At 35.0% G+C, this 20,744-nt stretch overlaps 1 pseudogene; it reads right to left on the reverse strand.

Annotated features, from left to right (window-relative positions):
- Positions 1–6,628: 6,628 nt before the first annotated feature.
- On the reverse strand, positions 6,629–12,099 carry LOC142352943 (short-chain dehydrogenase/reductase family 16C member 6 pseudogene; annotated as a pseudogene).
- Between the last annotated feature and the right edge of the window lie 8,645 nt (positions 12,100–20,744).

Genomic DNA, 20,744 nt, shown 5'->3' on the forward strand with positions numbered 1-20,744 from the left:
ATTGTAAACGTGTGTGTCTTTTTTTATGCAAATTTTTCGCTTGACAATTTTGCGCTTTTCTTTTAGAACATTCTTTGACTTCTCAGGTGACTTTTTCACGCTTTTGTTCATCATTTTTGAGTGATCTCTAGTGCTACGAAGTTGCTAATATAAAATCGGTTGCAGCATGGCAAAATCGGTTGCAGCATGGCAAAATTTTTTTCACTTTTTTCAAAATATTTGTATTTTTTTATTTATTTTTTTCTTGCCTCAGTAGCCAGGTAACTTCATCCAGGGTGTGATATTAAGTTATTAGATAGTTTCTAGGGGGCAATTGAATGGCGTTCGAGATTTTAATAGAACAAATTTTATTTTTTGAAGTTTGAAATTTTTTCTAAAATTTATTGCCTATCGATCTATGAGCCAATGAGTGTTTGTAAAGCTTTGAATTGGGTTACTGGATAGCCTCTATAGAAACAGAAAATATTCTGAAGATATTTATATCACAATTTTTAGCAAATTTTTTAAAATTTTTTGCCATTGCTTTTTTTCTAAATTTTTCGTTCATTTTCGAGTTAATCGATCTTTAAGGACCAATGAATTTTTTTCAGGTCTTGCAGATATAGTACTGGACCGATTTCAGAAACAAAAATTAGTGTGAACATATTTTTGAATTAGTTTTTTAAAGGGAAAAATATTGCCTTAGGTTTAAACGCTTGAAGAGTTTTAGCAATGAGTATATTTTTGTTTAGTTTTGATTCTTTTAATTTCTCAATTTTTGGAGATGACTTTGTTGTTTTCTGGCTGGCATTGTTCAATTGATCTGGTGATCAGTTAGAGTACGTCTGAACTTTTCTTTTAATTCTTTGAGTTGTATTTCAGGACTTGTCCTGCTATGTTCTTTTATTTCGTCGTCATGATTTTTGTTACGACCATATGACGTCTCAGCCACTTTTTGTTCATTCGTTCATGCAATTTCAACTGAATTGCATGTGTGACGTCATTTTTCCTTCTTAGTGGAGCGAATTTTTTGTTCATGCGCGTGATTAAATTTTGGTCACACTTGATTTACCTCACTCTCAAAAATGAGTTCCTCACTTTGAAATTGACTTTTATTTATTTTAATTCAAAGAGATAAGGCCAAATGGGTGTGTGTCACTCTAAATGAAGGTTATTTGAGATCAGCTAATACAGGCAGCAATAACTTATACAGATTTTTAATCAAAATATAGCAGATCAGCCTTCAATGAAAAGACGAATTTTTTTGGTCTCTCTTTTTTACTGTTTTTTTAGACTGCCGATCTACGAATCTATTGCGGCTATTTTCTGGCAATCTGCCAGCTATGTTTTTAATTGAGTTAGTAGTAATTTAAGGGCTGCTTTCTATTTTTTGTTGCCCTTGTATTAATAATTTTGTGTCATGCTGAATTCATTTGAGTGAAAATTAGTTGCTGAAGATTATTGGCCCAAATTAATTGGTGGTTTGATAGCTTTCTGTCCTAATTGGCTTCAAGTAAACTTAAATTTGCAAGCCGCTTTTCTGATTGAGATTGGTCATCACAATCGTTATTGATAATTCAATTATAAGTTTCGTATTAACACTTTCAAGTTTTAAACGTTTGCAGCATTTAAAAATCTTTTGAACTAATCGTTTTAAAGAGGTTATATTGCGATAACAGAAGTTGCATCATTTTTCGATGAAACGAATTGTTTTTTCTGGAGGAATCTTCCGCCCTTAACTGGAGAAATCTCATTAGATTGCTGAATCTAGTGGCGCATATTATTCAGTCCGAAGAAGATCGAAACAGAAAAATGGTGGAAATGAATTGTTTGGTATAAAATTCTGTTAAAACCTGTTTAATACTTGCATCTTAAAAAATGACTGCTTTTCGATAGATTTGTTTCCAGGTTGTCTTTCATGTGAGCTGATATTTTTTCTTTGTGTCATGATTAAAGTTATATTTTTATGTCAACGTCTAGAGTCAAAATTTCGGAATGGTTAGAAATTGTTGGATCTACTGTTTCGCCCCCCCCCCCCCAGCTTGGTGGGCATAAATCTTTTATGACCCCCACGCGCACGTGCCATTTTCTTACATAGTAATTTGCTATATAACAACAAATAAATTGTAACTAGGGGTCATAAAAAACACTGTGGGGCCGAAACAGAATAGATCCAAATTGTTTTATAGCGATAGCAGAGTGGGCCAATTATTGTTGGCCTTCTCTTAGTTTTGTTTCGTCGGCGACTCTTTTTCTACATGTGAAGCCATGCTTACTTCAATTCAGCTTTTCGTTCTCATGCATGCAATTTATTTTAATTTGCGTGCGTGACCTCATTTTTCTCAATTATGGGAGCGAATTTTTGGATCTTTCGCGGGAATAATTTTTCGGTCATTTGTGACTTACCTGACCCTCAAAATGATTTTTCCGTGGCTTTTAATTTTGCTTTTACTTATTATAGTGGGATTATTTGAAGCTAATTAAGTTCCGTTTTCCGATATAAGAATATTTGAGGGCAGCTTTGCATTATAAAGGTCCAAATTAATCAAAGACTTCAAATAATAATTGCCCTTGGTGTGCAAAAAATGGGAAAATAGAAACTGTGAAAAAGTTGAGACGTTCTTAGGTAGTCGGTATGTTATATGTTTTCGTAGTAAGCCTTACTTTGTTTGGGTTGTATGCAGCACATTTAACGCAAATTGCTCAAAATGAAATCAGCCTTTGCTTTTAGCATTGATTTTCTTCGTTTCTATGGCTAATAAGATCGTTGTACCGAGAAATCTCCGTTTTCTTTGCATTTTGTTTCCTAGTTTTTCTTTTTAATTGCTCTTGAACGAAGTTCATAGCAATTATTGTAAACGTGTGTGTCTTTTTTTATGCAAATTTTTCGCTTGACAATTTTGCGCTTTTCTTTTAGAACATTCTTTGACTTCTCAGGTGACTTTTTCACGCTTTTGTTCATCATTTTTGAGTGATCTCTAGTGCTCCGAAGTTGCTAATATAAAGTCGGTTGCAGCATGGCAAAATTAAGTCACTCGTAGTGCAGTGGTTAGTGCGGGTGGAAATGGATCGAGAGGTCAGGGGTTCGAATGCCGGTGGGGTCAAAGTTTTTTGCACCCATAAAGAAAAATTGATCTAGACTTGAGACCATGAATTAAATTGCCTCGCCTATCCTTCAAAGCAATTCTTCTGACATTTGTCAATTTATGTTTTAAAAAATTGGGGTTATCATCTCAATTGTTATAAAACTACGATATATGGGTTTCTGTACTTTCGCTTTTTGTAGACTTTTGTCTTAATTGAGTGAGAGATACTATAACTCAAGCAGTGTTTCGTTATAAGTATTTCTAAAAACAAGCAATGTAAATATTGAAGTTTTCAGAATCCTTCCATTGATTAGAGAAGAAAAAGTCGACAGTTTCAGGTAAACACGTATAGCCAAAGGCATTTGCAGTCACATGTTGAGCTTGCCTCTCGGCGTGCTATCTTCACTATGAAACCAAAGGTAGGTGAATATTAGTTAAATAAAACAGAAGATTTGCAGATCAGTGAAAATCTTGGTGAGTCAGATTTAACTGTTCAGCTACGGTCACAAGTTAGCGCCGGACCTTATTTTATGTAAGAAAAATTAATTAAATGACTCATTCAAAAAGGGACTATTGAACCCAAAAACTAAACAGTATAAAATGGAAAAACAAGAAACATTAGGAAAAACAAAAAGAAATGACGTCGAATAGAAAATTCTGAACTTTCGGAAATTTTAGAAGGGCCTTATCTTAAAAGAACTGAAAATAAGTATGACATGCGTTTGCTATTAGAAGTTAAAATTCGTAGAACGATAATGCTCTGGATTTTTAATGTCAGAAGCTAATAGGCGCCAATAAAAAGGCTTCTAAATTTTTTCGAAAACATTTTGATGCTCAATTTTTTTCAGAGGGAAAACTGATGTATTGAATGATTTTTTGCCTTCTGAAGGAAAGCATTTTGTTAAAAAGTTAGCAAAGTTATTTTCCTCATATAAACATACCCGGCAGATTGCCGGAAAATAGCCGCCGTTGATTCCAATAAGCATGACTGGGATTGAAATAACAGAAGATATTGAAAAAAAAAGATTTTCGTACAAAAACATTTTTTTAAGTCCGATTTATTTTGATGGCATTTCGTAGTTGAACATACTTCTGTTTCTTAGAGAGAGGCTACAGGGGCTACTATCAATAACAATCAGCATTAGAGAGAGGTAACTAATACTTATAGGACCGACGTTCAAATAGCGGGCATCTAAAATTGGGCTTTATGGGTTTATCCCGTTTCTATTTCTGACTTCAATTTTTTATACTGACTGTTCATTTTGAATTGCTTTGCTGAGCAACTGATGTTCAAAATCCCTTTTAGCAGAATGAGAGAAGAGAGAAACTAGCCTAGAGAAGTCAAAAAGATTTCACGCAAAATGTTGAAAAGGCGGCAAAATGAGGTAAAGCGAAACATTTTTTTATTCGACGAAGTAAAAAAAAAAATAGGAGCGCTATAATAGCCGGCTGAGAAGATGAGGGCGGCTATTAAAAAGAACAGTACTTTAAATGTGTTTTAATTCTGTTTTCCAAGCAGATTTAAAAGATCTACCAGCTGTTATAGTCAAAGAATAATTCAACTTTGATTGAAGACAGCCACAGTTCTCTTCAAAATAGCCGAAATTGGCGACGACATTATTTTGAAAAGCTGGAATTCTTAAAATTTTTTGGATGGTCATTCTAAAGTGAGAGAGCTTAAATTTGATGCACACAAACTGAAATTGTGATCGGTGCCCTCAGAAAAGTGAAAGCTATTTAACTAAGATACTTCACCTTATATTTTGAGTTGCCCGCAATTTCTCTGATTGTCGGTTTCTGTTTTTAATGGCGGCCCTCGTCTTCTCAGAGGCTATTATTGAGCTCCTATTTTTATTACTTTGCTAGACAAAATCATGTTTCGCCTTACCTATTTTTTCCGACCTTCTTTGCGGCTTTTCCGACCTTCTGCGTTTCTGCCGCTCTAATCAGATGTTCAAATTATAAGGTTTAGGTGTTAAAAAATTTTTCATATTCAAAACGCATGGTCTGGTCTTGCAATTGTTTAATACCTTTTTGTTTAATTATTGCCCTCATCTTTTAAGCCGGCTATTTTTGCGCTCCTTTTTTTAGTTTTTACTTCGTCGAATAAAAATTTGTTTCGCTTTATCTCAATTTGCCGCCTTTTCGACATCTTGCTTAAAAGTTTGAGAAAAGTTTGAGAGATTGAACTTTGACTGAAAGAAGTGAAAGTCAATTTTTCTGTCCTAATTTTGTGTCCCATAGGACACTAACTCTAGGACAAAGAAGTAGACTTTCACATCTTTAAATCTAAGTTGAATCTTTCAAACTGAGCTTACTGCCTCGAAGTTTAGTGACAGATGAAATCGTAATGCTTATTGCTATTGCTGATTGCTAATGCTTATTGCTATTGATATTTAGAAGTATGCCTAGCTATGAAATCCAGTCAAAATAACACGCAATTAAGAAAAAAGTGTAAATCAATCATTTTTTCTTGCAATCGCGGTTACGTATTTGTAGAATAGATAAAACATACAGAGGTGCCATCAATTTGATGAGAATTGACGTAGAACTCGGCGTGGAGCTCCGAACAAATTTACAAACTTTATCTGAATTTTCTCTGCGCGTATTCGCTCAATTTTTTTTAAAATGGTCTAAGAGTTTTCTAATGATTATTCGATCAATCATTTTAAACAAACTGCCAAAGGTTAGCTGACAGAAATATGCTTAAAACCGGAGTCTTAACCCCGCAAATGTTCATTTTTGGTGTTGAATTTTGTCAAAATGCCAAACCTTAAGTTTTCTTTTTTATGCTGTTAGATTTTGTGAACTAATTTCTAGAGCTAGACTTTAAGTTGTTATTTTTCTTGGAGCTTTAATAAGTCTTCAGTAACTTACATCTAATCTTTTTGGTTCATAAAAAGTTATTTCGACAGATCGAGTTAGTTCTGTAAATATAGATATTTATTTTAATTAGCCTCCGCATCATTTGGATTACATTGTTTCATGTTGATATCTTGCTTGAGTACACTATATCGTTTTTCGGGGAAGTAGATCTTGGTCACTCAATTGTTCACGCTCTCCGTCCTTTGAATAATACGATAAGACTAATTTGTCCAGTAGTAATATACAGATGCCTTAATCAGTGTTCTATAATGATTTACAAAGTTAAAATAGTAATAGTTATATACTTGATGAAAGTGTATATCGTATGTATCTGCAAAATTTCGTATGCACCTGGTCGCTCTTGTTTAGCAACCCTTGACCTCATTTGATTGGAAAGTTGGATCTATTCTGTTTCGGCCCCGCAGTGTTTTTTGTGACCCCCAGTTACAATTTATATGTTGTTATATAGCAGGTTACTATGCAAGAAAATAGGGGTCTTTCCCATTATAGCCCCCCCAGCTTAGCAGCTTAGTGGTCAGATAAACTACAGCCCCCCCATCATGGCAAATATACCATAATGGGGGGCTATATTTTCATGGGGGGCTATAATGGGAAAGACCCGAAAATAGGACGTGCGCCTGGGGGTCATAAAAAATTTATGCTCACTAAGCTGGGGGGGGGGGGGGGGGGGGGGGGAACAGAATAGATCCGGAAAATTCGTTCATTCATATTTGCAGGTTTCTTTCGACTGATGTAAGTTTATTGTTGGTGTTCGTTTTCGTTGATCATTTTTGACTTCTGTTTATCTAAGATTTGAAAATATTCGATGGATTCCGAACACATTGATGCCTCTTGTCCATGTTTGCCAGGGAACCACCATTTTCAAAGCCGACACAAATGAGCCGAATTTGGGCAGAACACACTTGGCATCCTTGTATGTAAACTGTTTACTCCCCGCCCCTGTAGATTATGGTTTTCGTGAGATGATTCTCCCCCCCCCCCCCCCTCCACCCCGACCTCTGCAGATTATGGTTCTTCTGAATTAATACTTTTACCCTCCTCCCCCCCCCCCCGACCTCTGCAGATTATGGTTCTTCTGAATTAATGCTTTTACCCCCCACCCCGACCGCTGTAGATTATGGTTCTCCTGAATTGATATTTTTACCCCCTATCAGCACCCCCGTTTGAGTATAGCCTTCAATGATTAACATTTGCGCATTTATAATGTTATTATCAAATGCAATGGCTAGTCCCACCTCTTATCAGGCTGTACAAACCACTATCAATGACCAAACAGGCATTGCTTCGTTCACACCTGTTATATGATTTGAAAAACTTTTATTCACAGTAGGAGCAAAGGAGGATACAGTTGCCTTGTATGCAATTGCTTCGACTATCTTCTCAACAGCATAATTTATGTCCAGAATTGGCATCGCTAAGTGTACTCTATTCTTAGTAGTTCCAGTGAATAGATCTGTTCTGATGACGTACGGACATACTAAGGTCGTGTGGATTTTGTCTTCAAAACCTCCTCCTCTTAATTGAGAATTTCACGAGGAAACTGTTTTTAAATGCTGCTCTTATTCTACTCATAATTCTTTTAAAATATTTGCTCATACAAAAAACATCAAACATGGGAATGGTACTGTAAAAACTCCTCAAAAACTGATACTTTAACATGTGGAATTGCGATTTACACGTTTAAGTTTGTTAACTAGTGTAGAAAGTTGGAGCAATTAAAACATAAGCGACTAACGTCGGGCGAATTGCTCTCAAACGAGCGGTTGGCGTCAGCCTTGTTAGTAATTAATTCATATAGAAAAAAAACTGAAAAGTGCAAAATTTAAATAACAAATTTCCAGATTTTGCAGTGAAAAAAAATGTCTCTGGAAAAAAAACCATGTCTCTGGAGTTCTGTCGTGTAACCCATCTGCAAGATTTAAAAAGTTTTGTTGGCCAGTAATGATTTTTAAACTCCTAAAAGGAAAAAGTATACACAAAAAACTTGGAAACAATTGCATTTTTAAAATTCCTGATATTAATATCTTCAGAACCATTTCCTTGTCTTCAGAGAGCATTCATTATCTCTATTTCAAGCTTTAAACATGATAATTGGTTTTACAGAAAATTTGAAAATTTTTAGTTTTATCAAAAAATTGCTCAAACTCGAGTCATTAAAATATTGATAACATTTCCATTAACTCTGGCAACTATTATCAGACCTTGAAGGAGGTCTCTGGGCCCCTGGTGCCGGAAAATGAACAAAAATCGAAAATTTTCAGAAAACTTTAAAAAAATTGTCAATTTTTATTAAAAAATTGCTTAAATTCGTAGTACTTAAATCTATTATCAAACCCTAGAGGAGGTTCGTTGGATTTTGAGGCTAGAGAAACCCAAAAATGACGAAACTTCAAACTTGAAAAAAATCGCAAGTTTTTTTTAAAAAATTGCTAAAATTTGTGATAATAAAATTTGAAAACTAATCCTTGGCCGATAAAAAATTTTCCACTGACTTATTATCTGAATAAAAAAACCTAAATAATGACAATAAATGTAAAAAAAATTGGAAAAAAAATTGCAAGTTTTGTCCAAAAACGCTGAAATTCCTGATGTTAAAATGTTGAAAACCATTCCATTACCACCAGAAACTATGCAGTAGCCTATTATCAAACACAAACGGAGGTTCCTGGACACCTAGGGCTGAAAAAACTCAACTAATGACAAACATTTTCAAAAAGCTTGGAAAAAATTGTGAAAATGAGTATAATTTTGGTTGTTTTTGTTTGGATTACCAAAATATATAGCTCTTAAAATGGTCATAAAAAGTACCTATGTCCTGCAAAAGACATTTAACAACTTTAAGCAGCCTCAATTTTAGAACAGTCCAACAAAAAATTCAAAAAAGGTCGAAAAATTGCAACATTTTGGGCTCAAAAACTCCTAAAAATGACCTTTTTACCTTAATCTAGGGCCTTCCCAGTAGCTTCACCTCACTAAGCACTTGAAGGACTACTAAACGTGGCTAATGGCCTCTAATGAAACTTAATGCTCGCTGGGCGCTACCTGTTTATCGCGTTTTTAAGGACGAAAAGTCAAACGGGTCAGACGAAAAATCGGTCAAGCGAAAAATCGCATTGAAAAAGACCAACAGGACTAATATAATTGCTGCAGACTTTGTTTGAGAGCAATTAATTAGAAGCATAGTATGCAAGAATTATGGAATTATTCTAAAAATTTGTCAACAAAAAGAAAAATTTCTGTCAACAATATGCAAAATTAACAAAAAGAAGTTCATTTTCGCAACTACCAATAAAAGATTTGCTCAAATACTCTTGAAACAAGCCAACGAATTCTTTTTCCCTGGGAATGCCTGCCTTCTAATTGAATTGTAGCCGAATTCTGTGTTGAGGTCAAGTTTTTGTGACATTTATTTTAAAATACCACCGAGAAGGCTTCGCAGGCAAAGAATGTTGACCTGTTCACATTCAAACGGATTTATTGGTTTCGAAATAGTTTGCCGTGATAAATGGTCACTTTTTTGAGATGCAACAGGCGTATTTTTTCTCGCGCACGACCTGGAATATCTAGCTAATTACCAATATTAATACATTTCATTACAAATGTAAGAACATAATTAGCTTTGTTTGCATAATTAATTTTAGAACTCCAAAAATGCAAATCTTGCCTCTGTTTACTAAAATAACTGGACCACGTATATGCAAGGTTTGTCAGTACTCTACCAGAGTAGTTCAGAGCTCTAATTACTTTACTGCCCTATGAAAGGAGGAGAAGAGTTTTAAAAAGATAGAAAATTTACATCAAAAATTCAGTTAAGATCAAGATCGCTACTTTAATTATGGTTTAAATTCTTGATTATATGGACTTCAGAATGAAGACTGAAGTTCTCAATTTTGCGCTTCTTCGTTTAATTTTTTGACGGACTTTTCGAGAGAAATCAAATCATCCACTCTATCTGAATAATTCCGCGGTTTTTTTTTTTAAATTCCGCGTTTTTTAAAAAAAAAATTCCGCGACTGCAATTTTTTTTAAATAGCTTGAATCATTGTATATTTCTTGCGGCAGAATTGTTTTTCCTTATCAAGGAGCTAAGAAGTGAATTTTTAATTATCAGCTGGAACGTGGAATCAGTACAATAATCTCGCTTCCTTTGAATCATTATTTTATGCCTTAATAGATAGCAATTTTGAAACATAGCTGGCAGATTGCCAGAAAATAGCCGCAATAGCTTCGTAGATCTGCAGTCTCAAAAAAACAGTAACATAGCTGGCAGATTGCCAGAAAATAGCCGCAATAGATTCGTAGATCGGCAGTCTAAAAAAAAACAGTAAAAAAGACAGACCAAAAAAATTTGTCTTTTCATTGAAGGCTGATCTGTTATATCTTGATTAAAAATCTGTATAAGTTATTGCTGCATCTATTAGCTGATCTCAAATAACCTTCATTTAGAGTGATACACACCCATTTGACCTTATCTCTTTGAATTAAAGTAAATAAAAGTCAAATTCAAAGTGAGGAAGTCATTTTTGAGAGTGAGGTAAGTCAAGTGTGACCAAAAATTTAATCACGCGCATGAACAAAAAAACTCGCTCCACTAAGAGCGAAAAATGACGTCACACATGCAATTCAGTTGAAATTGCGTGAACGAATGAACAAAAAATGGCTGTGACGTCATTGGTCGTAACAAAAATCATGACGACGAAATAAAAAAAAAACCAAGAGAAGGCCAATAATAGCCTCAGCTATCGCTGTGCGGCTATTAAAAAAAAGACAGACCAAAAAAATTCGTCTTTTCATTGAAGGCTGATTTGTTATATATTTTGATTAAAAATCTGTATAAGTTTTTGCTGCCTCTATTAGCTGCTGTCAAATAACCTTCATTTAGAGTGATACACACCCATTTGACCTTATCTCTTTGAATTAAAGTAAATAAAAATTTCAAAGTGAGGAAGTCATTTTTGAGAGTGAGGTAAGTCAAGTGTGACCAAAAATTTTATCACGTGAATTAACGAAAAAAACTCGCTCCACTAAGAGCGAAAAATGACGTCACACATGCACTTCAGTTGAAATTGCATGAACGAATGAACAAAAAGCAGATTTGAAGTGGTTGTGACGTCATATGGTCGTAACAAAAATCGCGACGACGAAATTTAAAAAAAAAACCAAGAGAAGGCCAATAATAGCCCCAGCTATCCTATCGCTGTGCGGCTATTAATAATAAATTTGGAAATAATAGACCTCATGCCACTCTAGTGTGGGCACATTTTAAATCCAACCGACTAACGCCGGATTCATTGCTCTTAATTTACGGGTGTAGCTAAGAATTTTTTTTATGTGTGCAAAAACTCCAACCTCATAGGGTTTCGAACCTGCGACTTTCAGGATAGCCATGTCAAGTTATAACCATTAAATTACAACTGCTTTTATCTTTAACCGCTCTCAATCGCTTTCATATTAGCAACAAATAATGAAGCAATTGAGATCACTCAAAAATAAAGAAGTGAATCGTGAAGAAGTCACTCAAGAAGTCAAAGAATGTTCTAAAGCAAATGCGCAAAAACTTTCCAGCGAAAGTTTGGCATGACCAAAACGTTTACAATAGTTGCTTCAAGCTTCATTCGAGAGCAATTAAAATTAGTTTTATAAAAATCTTTGTTTCTCGCTTTTTTGGTTTTTTGTATGTAAATTTTTCTTCGAATTTAAAGATAATTAAAGTAATCTGAGCTCGAGTAATTTTGTCAAATTTTGAAAAGCGAAATTGTGAAAACAAATGGATGAAAACACCTTCCAAGCAGGTAGTTAACGGTCGATTAATTTTGGTAACTAGTGACAGTCAACTACTTGCTCAGTAAGGGTCCCATGAATGTAATTATATCATGAAAACGAATTTTTTTATATGAATTAAACAGATTCCTTGCCTCAGTTCTAAATCCATTGCTTCATGTAGTCCGATAACTGCAAATTTGCTAGCCGAGTAATCGGCCAGTCCAGGCGTTCCAATCATGCCTGCCACACTTGCCATCGTAACTATGTGTCCTGTCTTCCGTTCAATCATTCGTGGTAGAAACGCCTTCAATGTCCAGAAATTCGAAAAGACATTAACATTGAACGTATTAGTTATCTCCTTGTCGCTTTTTAGGATCTTTTTCATTATTACCCCAAATACATAGCAAGAGTTTTTCCTTATAATTTTTTGTTTGAAAAATGGATCCCATCTTCCGTGGTTGAGGTTTCAACGCAGAATGCTTTTCAAAAATGCGGGGGATTGCGGTGAAAATATTATTTTCAACACAAAAATTTTGCTTTTAAAATGACGAATGCAGTGAATTTTGCGGTCTTTATCTTCTGGTATCATTTAAGACGAAATCGTAAATAGTAAATTTTTGTCTTAAAACTGCTATTTTAGCTGTGAAGCTTTTTTTGTTGGCTCTGAAAACCGCAAGTCAACCGCCATTGTTAATTTTTCAGCGGCTTTACCATTAACACCTCGACCCAGTTTGTGAAAGTTAAGGAATTTAGGTGAAGCCGGATCGTTATCATTTAGCCTCACAAGTTGTCGGAGATGTCATAGAGCTCATAATGCAACCCATATCTTACACGTCTCATACAGGTTACTGTTACTGAAATAAACCACATCCACTCTCTCCTCGGCTAGATTATAACCATCTTACTTAATATTATGGGGTTTTCTCATTAAAGGCCCCAGCTTAGTGAGCAGATAGCGTATAGCGCGCCATCGCCGTAAAATAAAAACTAGAATCCCAGTTTTGCATGATGAACTGCTTGCTTTTGAGCTTTTTGCTTGTTTTGTATAAATCAATCATGTTTTTCAGCCTTTTCGGTGCCGACCCAATTGCTGCTTGTTTTGAATTTTAGACTTGTTAACGAAAACCCAGTTTTCTGTTTAAATCAAAATGATCGAGGCTTGAAATAATGCTGATTACGGAAAACTGGCAATCTTCTATCTGGATTTTTCATAAATCTTTAAGTCATTTTTCTTGAAATTAGAGTTATTAAATTGCTGTTTCTTGCGCCTTGATTCGTTTGACAACTAAGAAAAATTGTTTAAAAAATTGTAAAAAAACGGCTTGAATATAGATAGTTTAGTATGTAAAACAGTGATTTAAACGTTTGTTGTTGTTAACGGATGTATTTGAAAAGACTGTCGTTGGATAAAACTTACACTTCTTTTATTTGTATGAAGATGCCAGTAGTATCTATGAAGAAAATCCAGATTGAAGTTTGTCAATTATCCTTGAGAATTCGATACATCAGTCCTACTTGATATGTGGTCTATTTGATCATGCCTACACTTGTTGACAAAAGTAAATGCACAGAATGCAGATGTACATGTTAAAATGCCATCTTTTGAAGTCAATTTGATTTTTGTATCAATCGAACTTAAATATATATAAATTCAGTTAAACTGAAAAGCTAATTTACGGGAAAATCCATATATACTGAACGCACCGGCAAAAGTAAGTTAGCACCCCCTATCTTCACGAAGTAAAAATGCAATTTTTGAGCAATATTACTCCAACTTAGAAACAAATTTCGAAAACATTTGTTACCCCATGGATCCCCTACACTAGTCCTCTCGTCTACTTATGCAATTCAGATGAAACACGACGTTCACTTACCAGAAATCCCAATGTAAATTTGATGAGCTGCATCCGTGTTTCACAGTAAAAAAAAAGTTATCGCAATATTACAATTTACATCTTTTCTCTCTTGTATTAAACACAAATGCAAACTTAGCTTTATTTGAACAAACCGGAAAACATATCACAACTTGTGACAACTTTCTTCTTCTTACTTTGAAGGCAGGATGCAGCTCGTCAGCTTTACATTGGGGTTTTTGGTAAGTTAACGTTGCGTTTTATCTGAATGCTGTTAAATCAATTTTCGAAATTTGTTTCTAAGTTGGAGTAATACGGCCTCAAAAATTGCATTTTTAATTCGTGATAATAGGCGTGCTAACTTGCTTTTGACGTTCAGTATAGATGGTGGACAGTTTTCGGTACGTAGCACTAAATTGAGTTGCACGTCAGTTCTGTTAACTTGTTAAAAAGTTTGTTAGGTTTACAATGAAAAATATTGCCGAAAAATGCTAGATGCTCTCGGTAAACTTGATTTTCAGTTGAACTGAATTTAAACACATTTAAGTTCTTCTGATTATAGATCAATTGATTTAAAAATCAAAAGAAACCGCCGAATGTAATTTGCCTTAAATTAACTTTGAAGGCAGGCACTTTTTCATGTAAAGTTGCAATTTGTGCGTTAACTTTTGTCAACTAGGAAAACTAATTCAGATGAAACACATCATATCAAGCAAGTTTTTGCGTTGTGCAGTCAAAATTTCTATATAAAATTGGGGATCTGTTCTGTCCCTCTCAGTGTTTTCTATAACCTCCAGTTACAAATTATGTGATATAGCACGTTAGCACGTTACTATGTAAAATATGTAAAATGCACGTGGGCCTGGGGGTCATAAATTATATATTCCCACTAAGCTGGGGGGGGGGGGGGACAGATTTAATCCGAAATTGAAAAGGTATCACATGCAACTCCGCTTACCCCTGCTAGCAGATAACTCAGAGTTTCTCTGTAAGTAGATTTGACAGTTTTTCCTGAATTTAGATCTATTATTATTCTGATGAATATTTTCCGATTTACATAAAAATTAGAAACTCCTAACGTTCTGTTCTGCTGACAAAAGTTTTCCTAGTTATGACTGTGTTCATCAACTTTACATTGAGTTGTCTGGTAAGTTACCGTTGCGTATTACCTATTTCATAAGTAGGCCGTGGTACGTTGTAAAAAATTTTCTCGAAATTTGGCCCCCAAGTTGAAATAAAAGTATTATGGCGTCAAGAAATCAGTTTTTACGTTAGAAAACTAGGGGGCGCAAACTTCCAAAGAACGCGCAACACATGCAATAATTAATACTAATTTGGGAGAGGGGGGCATTTACTAGAAAAAAATCCCTTTTTTCTTGTATTGGTCGTTTGCTTGTTCTAATTCCGGCGTTGTTTATTAAAATATCAACCGGGGTTTTGATTCTATTCACTGTTTCGTAGACAGAACTGCTATCGGAAACATCAACAATATTGTAAGTAAAATTTGTATTAACATCTCCATCGCCTTGTAATGATGCATTGTTTGGAATTTCTCGAATTTTCCGGGCAGTTTCTTCTAAACCATCTTTACTGATGTCCCAACCAATAACTTCAGCTCCCAATTTTACAAAATCAATTGATAATTGTTGCCCTAAACCACTTCCCGCGCCCGTAATGAGAACTGTTTTTCCTCGAAATTGGTAATCCTTTTTTCTCGGGAAGATTAACCTGAACAGAAAGAAAGTATACTCGTATGCCGTATAAAGCGTTAGATATACGAGCTCGAAAAAGAGCAGCATTATACTCTGATAAGTTGAACAAAAATTTTAGTATTAACTGACGTGAAAAATTGATTAAAACGTGAACAGAGTAAAAACGTGGCCAGAATGAGTTGAAGTACATAACAATTATCTGCCAATGTGTGGTACGGCCGTTTAAAAAATTTACAATCATAATTGCTGGGACTGTAAATAGTGGTTTAAGGTATTCAAACTTACAAAACTATAATAGACAAATTGATGGTACAAAAATTCATCCTTCATCGTTTTCTTCAAAAGTATATGTTCTTAGATTACGTTTGAAGGAGCTGACTTAGATAAAGCAGACGGTACAAAGCTCTGACGCATGGCCAAGTTGCACTTATTTTCCGCAAATTTTTAGTTAACTACCGCAAATGGTACTTGGTTGGGATATTTTTTGAATCGCATATTTCATAACAGCCGCTTATGCATGGCGGAGTTGCTCTTTCAGTTTCTTTTTCTTAGTAAATAATGCAATTTTATTGCTCAAATTTTGGTTATGAATGGTGGAAATTTTTGCTGTAATTTTTTTCCGACCCCTCTTGAGGCGGGGGGGGGACTATATACTCAACTGTTTTTTTGTTCAGGCAATTTTGACCGATCGATATATTCATCGTAGAGGGTTGTGAGTGGTATTACTAATAAGCCCGTCCAGCGTAGAATATGGAATTAAAAAGATTTTTTTTGAATTTCGTTTTCTAGAGCGAGTTATCGTGGTTTAAACTTTTGTGAATGTTAGACCGATTTGCGTTATTTTTATTCACATTTTCGGGAGTTTTTGCCTAAAATTCGTCAATTTTGCTAGATTATGTAAAAATTGAAATCAATAGTACTGTTGATTTTATTTTCAAAGACAATAAAGTATTGTTTAATAATTTGATTTAATTTTTTAGGCCAAATTTTTGGCTAAATATTTCAAAATTCATTCTTTATCAAAAATATGCCCCAAATATATCTTTAGTCAACTTTGATTAAATTTGCTGGAAGTACACACCCAAAAACAACTAACACAATCTTTGTAAACTGCAAAGGAGCTAGCCCTACTTCCACTTCCATTGAGAGTATTCTGGAATTAAAACTTGGCCGTTTTTTGCTAACTTTACTCTATGATTATCAAAAACGCAGCCTTTATTTTTGATCTTTCAACTAACGAATTATCAATATCCATAACATTCGAAACAATTGAGTGTTCATATTGGATGAACAGCAAAAAAAGGGTGGTTTTGGTCCAATCTTGGACTGTTACAATCCAGAAACAATTCGGATTCTAAACAGTCGGTCTTTTTTAAAAGAATTTTGGTCTTCTCTATGTTAATTGAAAAAGGAACAACTCAAATCAAAGCTTAGTGTTGATAGATCCAACTGGCCTAATAAGCCGTTCCAAGTTTTTTAATAAAAATTAGAAATAGTTTTTTACTGGAAAAATTTTGGGTCGTTTTGACTTTTAAAATTGTTTGATTTTTAAATAAACAATGGCTTATTGAACTTTGCTACTTTATTTGCCTAATTTGGTCCCTTGTAGCTTAGTGTCAGCGAAGAAAGAACGCCTCGTCTTCCTTTTCTTTCTACCGAATTAAAAGTTTATCTATTTTGCTCGTTAAGTTATGGTTTCTGGCTTTGATACTGCTAGATCTCACAATTTTTAAAAATTTTTAGGCATTGACCCATTTTTGAGTGTTTTTTTCTCGTTTTGCCGCATTATTAAGTTTTTGAATGTTCACATATAACATTATTGGCGTTCAACATAAGGCACATTTGAACGCATGAAAACCTTTTAAAGGCATGTTTTTTTATTTTAGTCGTATGGAATTTACTGAATTTTGACAGGTCTCATTGGCTTTTTATGGAGGATTAGTAGAGTATAAAAACTGGTTTCAGTAGATAGCTGATGGCTTTCATGACTTTGAAAACAATTTTTTTCAAAAATAAAAACATATTTTCACTTTTTTCTTTTTTGTCTTTTTGCTACCTAGTCTTGTTTATTACAGATTAGCAATGACATTATTGTTGCCAAGGGAAGATAAACATGTAGAAATTTTAATTTTTTAAAAGATTTCGTTATGAATATACCGGCTTCGACACAGGTTTTTCGCAAAAAAATAAACTTTTGATTTTAGTATTAAATTGACGCTCTTTTCGTAGTCGTAAGACATTTTCTGAATAATTACAGGTCTCAAGCGCTTCTTTTGGAAGAATAAACAATCTTATTTCTCTTAATTAATTCTCTTTGTAGCTAATGACTTCTTGACTTTGAAAATAATTGTTTTCGAAAAATACGAAAATATTACTTAATTTTACCCTTTTTTCTTTTTTTGTCTATTTATTACCTATTCTCATTAGAGCGAGCTCGTATACCACCCTATTGGCGTTCGAGGAAGGCTCAATTAAACATATTTTGAGGGGCAAAATATGGCTTTATGGCTTCAACAAGTTTTATTTGAATTTTTGGTTGTTTTCTATTTATTGTTCTTTTTGCAACCGCATAAAAAGCTGAATAATGACAGCCCTAATGCTCTCCTTTAGAGGCGTCTGTGATCCTAAACATGTTGGATGTTTTCAATTGCTATCTTATGGTTTTCATTACTTTGAAACTATTTGTTTTTAAATATTAAAGCCAATTTTTGAACTTTTCTGTTTTTTGTTCTTTTTGTCTAATTGTTACCGAGCCTTATTATAGATTGGTTCCTTATCTTTTCGAGTGAACTACAAGTTATTTTGTTAGTTTCATTTTCTCTGAAAATACTTTGACCTTGCTAATAATTTTTTTTTAAAAAAATGAACATGTAATTAATGTTTGTTGTTATTGTTGTTTGATTTTGTTCTTGGTCTTGACTTGGGTTCTTAATAATGACTGATTTCATCAATCTAATGCGGCATTTTTTACTCCACTGTTATCTGCGTGAGAGGCGATCTTTTTTTTCATACACATTTTTTCGAAAAACACTTGAATTTTTGGGGGTTTTCTATCTGTTCCTCATTTGGTAGAAATTGTATCAACATATAAATCTCAACAACGTTTGTAATGACTTTTGATTTATTCTTTAAGGCCGATCTTCATTCAGTTGTGCCAACACACGCATAGTTTCCCGCATGAAAAATCAGTCATTTTGTTAAGCTGCTAATTCCTTTTGATTCAAAAGCCATTCAAATCAGTATTTAATTCACTTCTTTATTCAAAAAGTAAACAGCTATCGCGAGCGTGCATTATTCTGGTCCGCTGACAAAGTGAGCCACGTTCCAATAAGAGGCGTGCCAACTCACGACAGCTCAACAAGATCTTTGGTGAATTGGATAGACTTGGCGAGCCATTTAACGAAGACGATCTCAGATTGACCCTCTCCGAAGCTACTGAATGCGTCAAAATTCAACAGCGACTAGACAAATCCTATTTGGATACAGTTCAGTGTGATCAGTACCCTACAAAATTCGATCTGATTCAAGACAACTACACAGTAGTCCGGAGGAAGCTATTTCAAATGGGAAAAGCCGTAGACGAAGTTGAGCTGGAAAAGGTGGCCGAAAACGTGACTATAAATACGTCTTTCGGAGATGCAACACAGCACCAGCCGCAAGTTGCAAAGCTACCACAGATACAGCTACCCAAATTCGACGGCAATTTCACTGTATGGATAGCCTTTATCGATGATTTCGAAACAGTCGTGCACCTCAACACGAAAGTGTCAAACAGCCAGCGACTTGTCTATTAAAAAAGTTGCCTATCAGGTCCCCCTAAAAAAGTAATAAAAAGCCTATCATCAACTGAAAGCAACTAAGAGAAGACAAGAAATGTTCTCGAGCAGCGATATTAAAACGATCGCCTAACTCTACGCACATTGCAAGCAAGGGCAGATGACTTCAAGCCTGTGAGAGGAGAAAGCAAGAACCAGCTCCGTCTGCTACACAGTTATTTCAATGAAGTATTTCAGTCGATTCACTCACGTGGCCGACAAATTGATAACGACTTGTCGCACTACCTTCTTTTCACAAACTTGGATATTGAATCTCAGAAGGCATGGAAACTGAAACATGAACTAACCGAATATCTTAAAATTGACGAACTGATGACCTTTGTAGACAACAGAGTAAGATCGATGGAAATAATGCTAAACGATCCCATGACCCCCAAACAACTGCAGGTCACTGGAAGGCTTGAGCGATCAAAGCACGGCTTCAAAGATCCCTGTGTCGTGACTCAATTCAAGGAAAGCCATGCTCCGTGGGCTTAATCAAAATTCACAGACCTTTCTGTAAAATATAAGCAGTCTGCCATAGCCGCCAGTGAGTGCTCTAAAAATTGCTTGAGATTCAATCACGAAAGTGATGAAAGTTAGTCACAATCTAGATGCAAAACATATCAGGGTAAGCGTCATACTTTTTTACATGAGGCTTTCAATGCTACATCAGACACACATACCTTAACTGCTCGCGTTCAAGTAATTGTTAGAAACAAACAAATACACAATCTAAGAACTTTGTTAGATACATGAGCTCATATCAAGGCAGTTACAGCAGAAGCCTGCAAAACACTGGGATAAGAACCTAAACCTTCAAATGAGAGATACGTAGGGTTCAATCAGAAAGACTCCATGCCAGTCGACGGTTCACTCAAACTTGAAACTATTCCCAAAACAGGGGAAAATTTTACTCTCTACGCTTGTACTGCGTAGTACTGAAGACAATTACAGCTAGCGAAAAACCAAATTAGCCCGGTTCAGAGACTGAGTACGCAGACTTAGTCATGTGCAATTTGGCTGATGATCAATTCTGGCAAACAGGCGAAATAGACATACTACTCGGTATTTCTGCATACACCGAAATAATTAAAAGACAGATACTGAAACAAGGTTTTTATACCTTACAGAAACTACGCTAGACTGGAAAGTTTGAGTATTAGCTAACCAAGAATCAGCAAATAAACGTAATGCAAATTCGAATGCAATTTGCCTCCTTGTCAACGAAATCAAGACTTGCCAACTTTTGGGAAATCGAAGACGTTTCAGCACTTCCTTCAGCCATGTTCACTCCCAACGAACTGGCGTGCATTAGTCACTCTGATACGACAACAACATATGGTCAAAATGGAAGTCCTCAAATTCTACCAATTGACCAACATGAAGCCATTTATGATCCAGACGGTCAGAAATGGTTGCCCGACATTGGAGAATGATCTCGGAAAGACCTCAGACAATTTTTGGGCAATGAAAACAAGCCTTCCAGATGCCCAAACTCGATACAGAGTACTTTCAAGAGATGATGGGACAGGACATTTAGAATCAGTGCCTGAAAGCGACCATAATCTGCCACCCGAGAAACACTTTGTGCTGCCAACTCACGCAGTATAGAAATCAAGCTCTGCGACTACAAAATACAGAGCAGTT

Source organism: Convolutriloba macropyga, chromosome 14 (genome assembly GCF_964194025.1).
Source record: "Convolutriloba macropyga chromosome 14, txConMacr16.3, whole genome shotgun sequence".
In the NCBI taxonomy this organism is placed as follows: Eukaryota; Metazoa; Xenacoelomorpha; order Acoela; family Convolutidae; genus Convolutriloba; species Convolutriloba macropyga.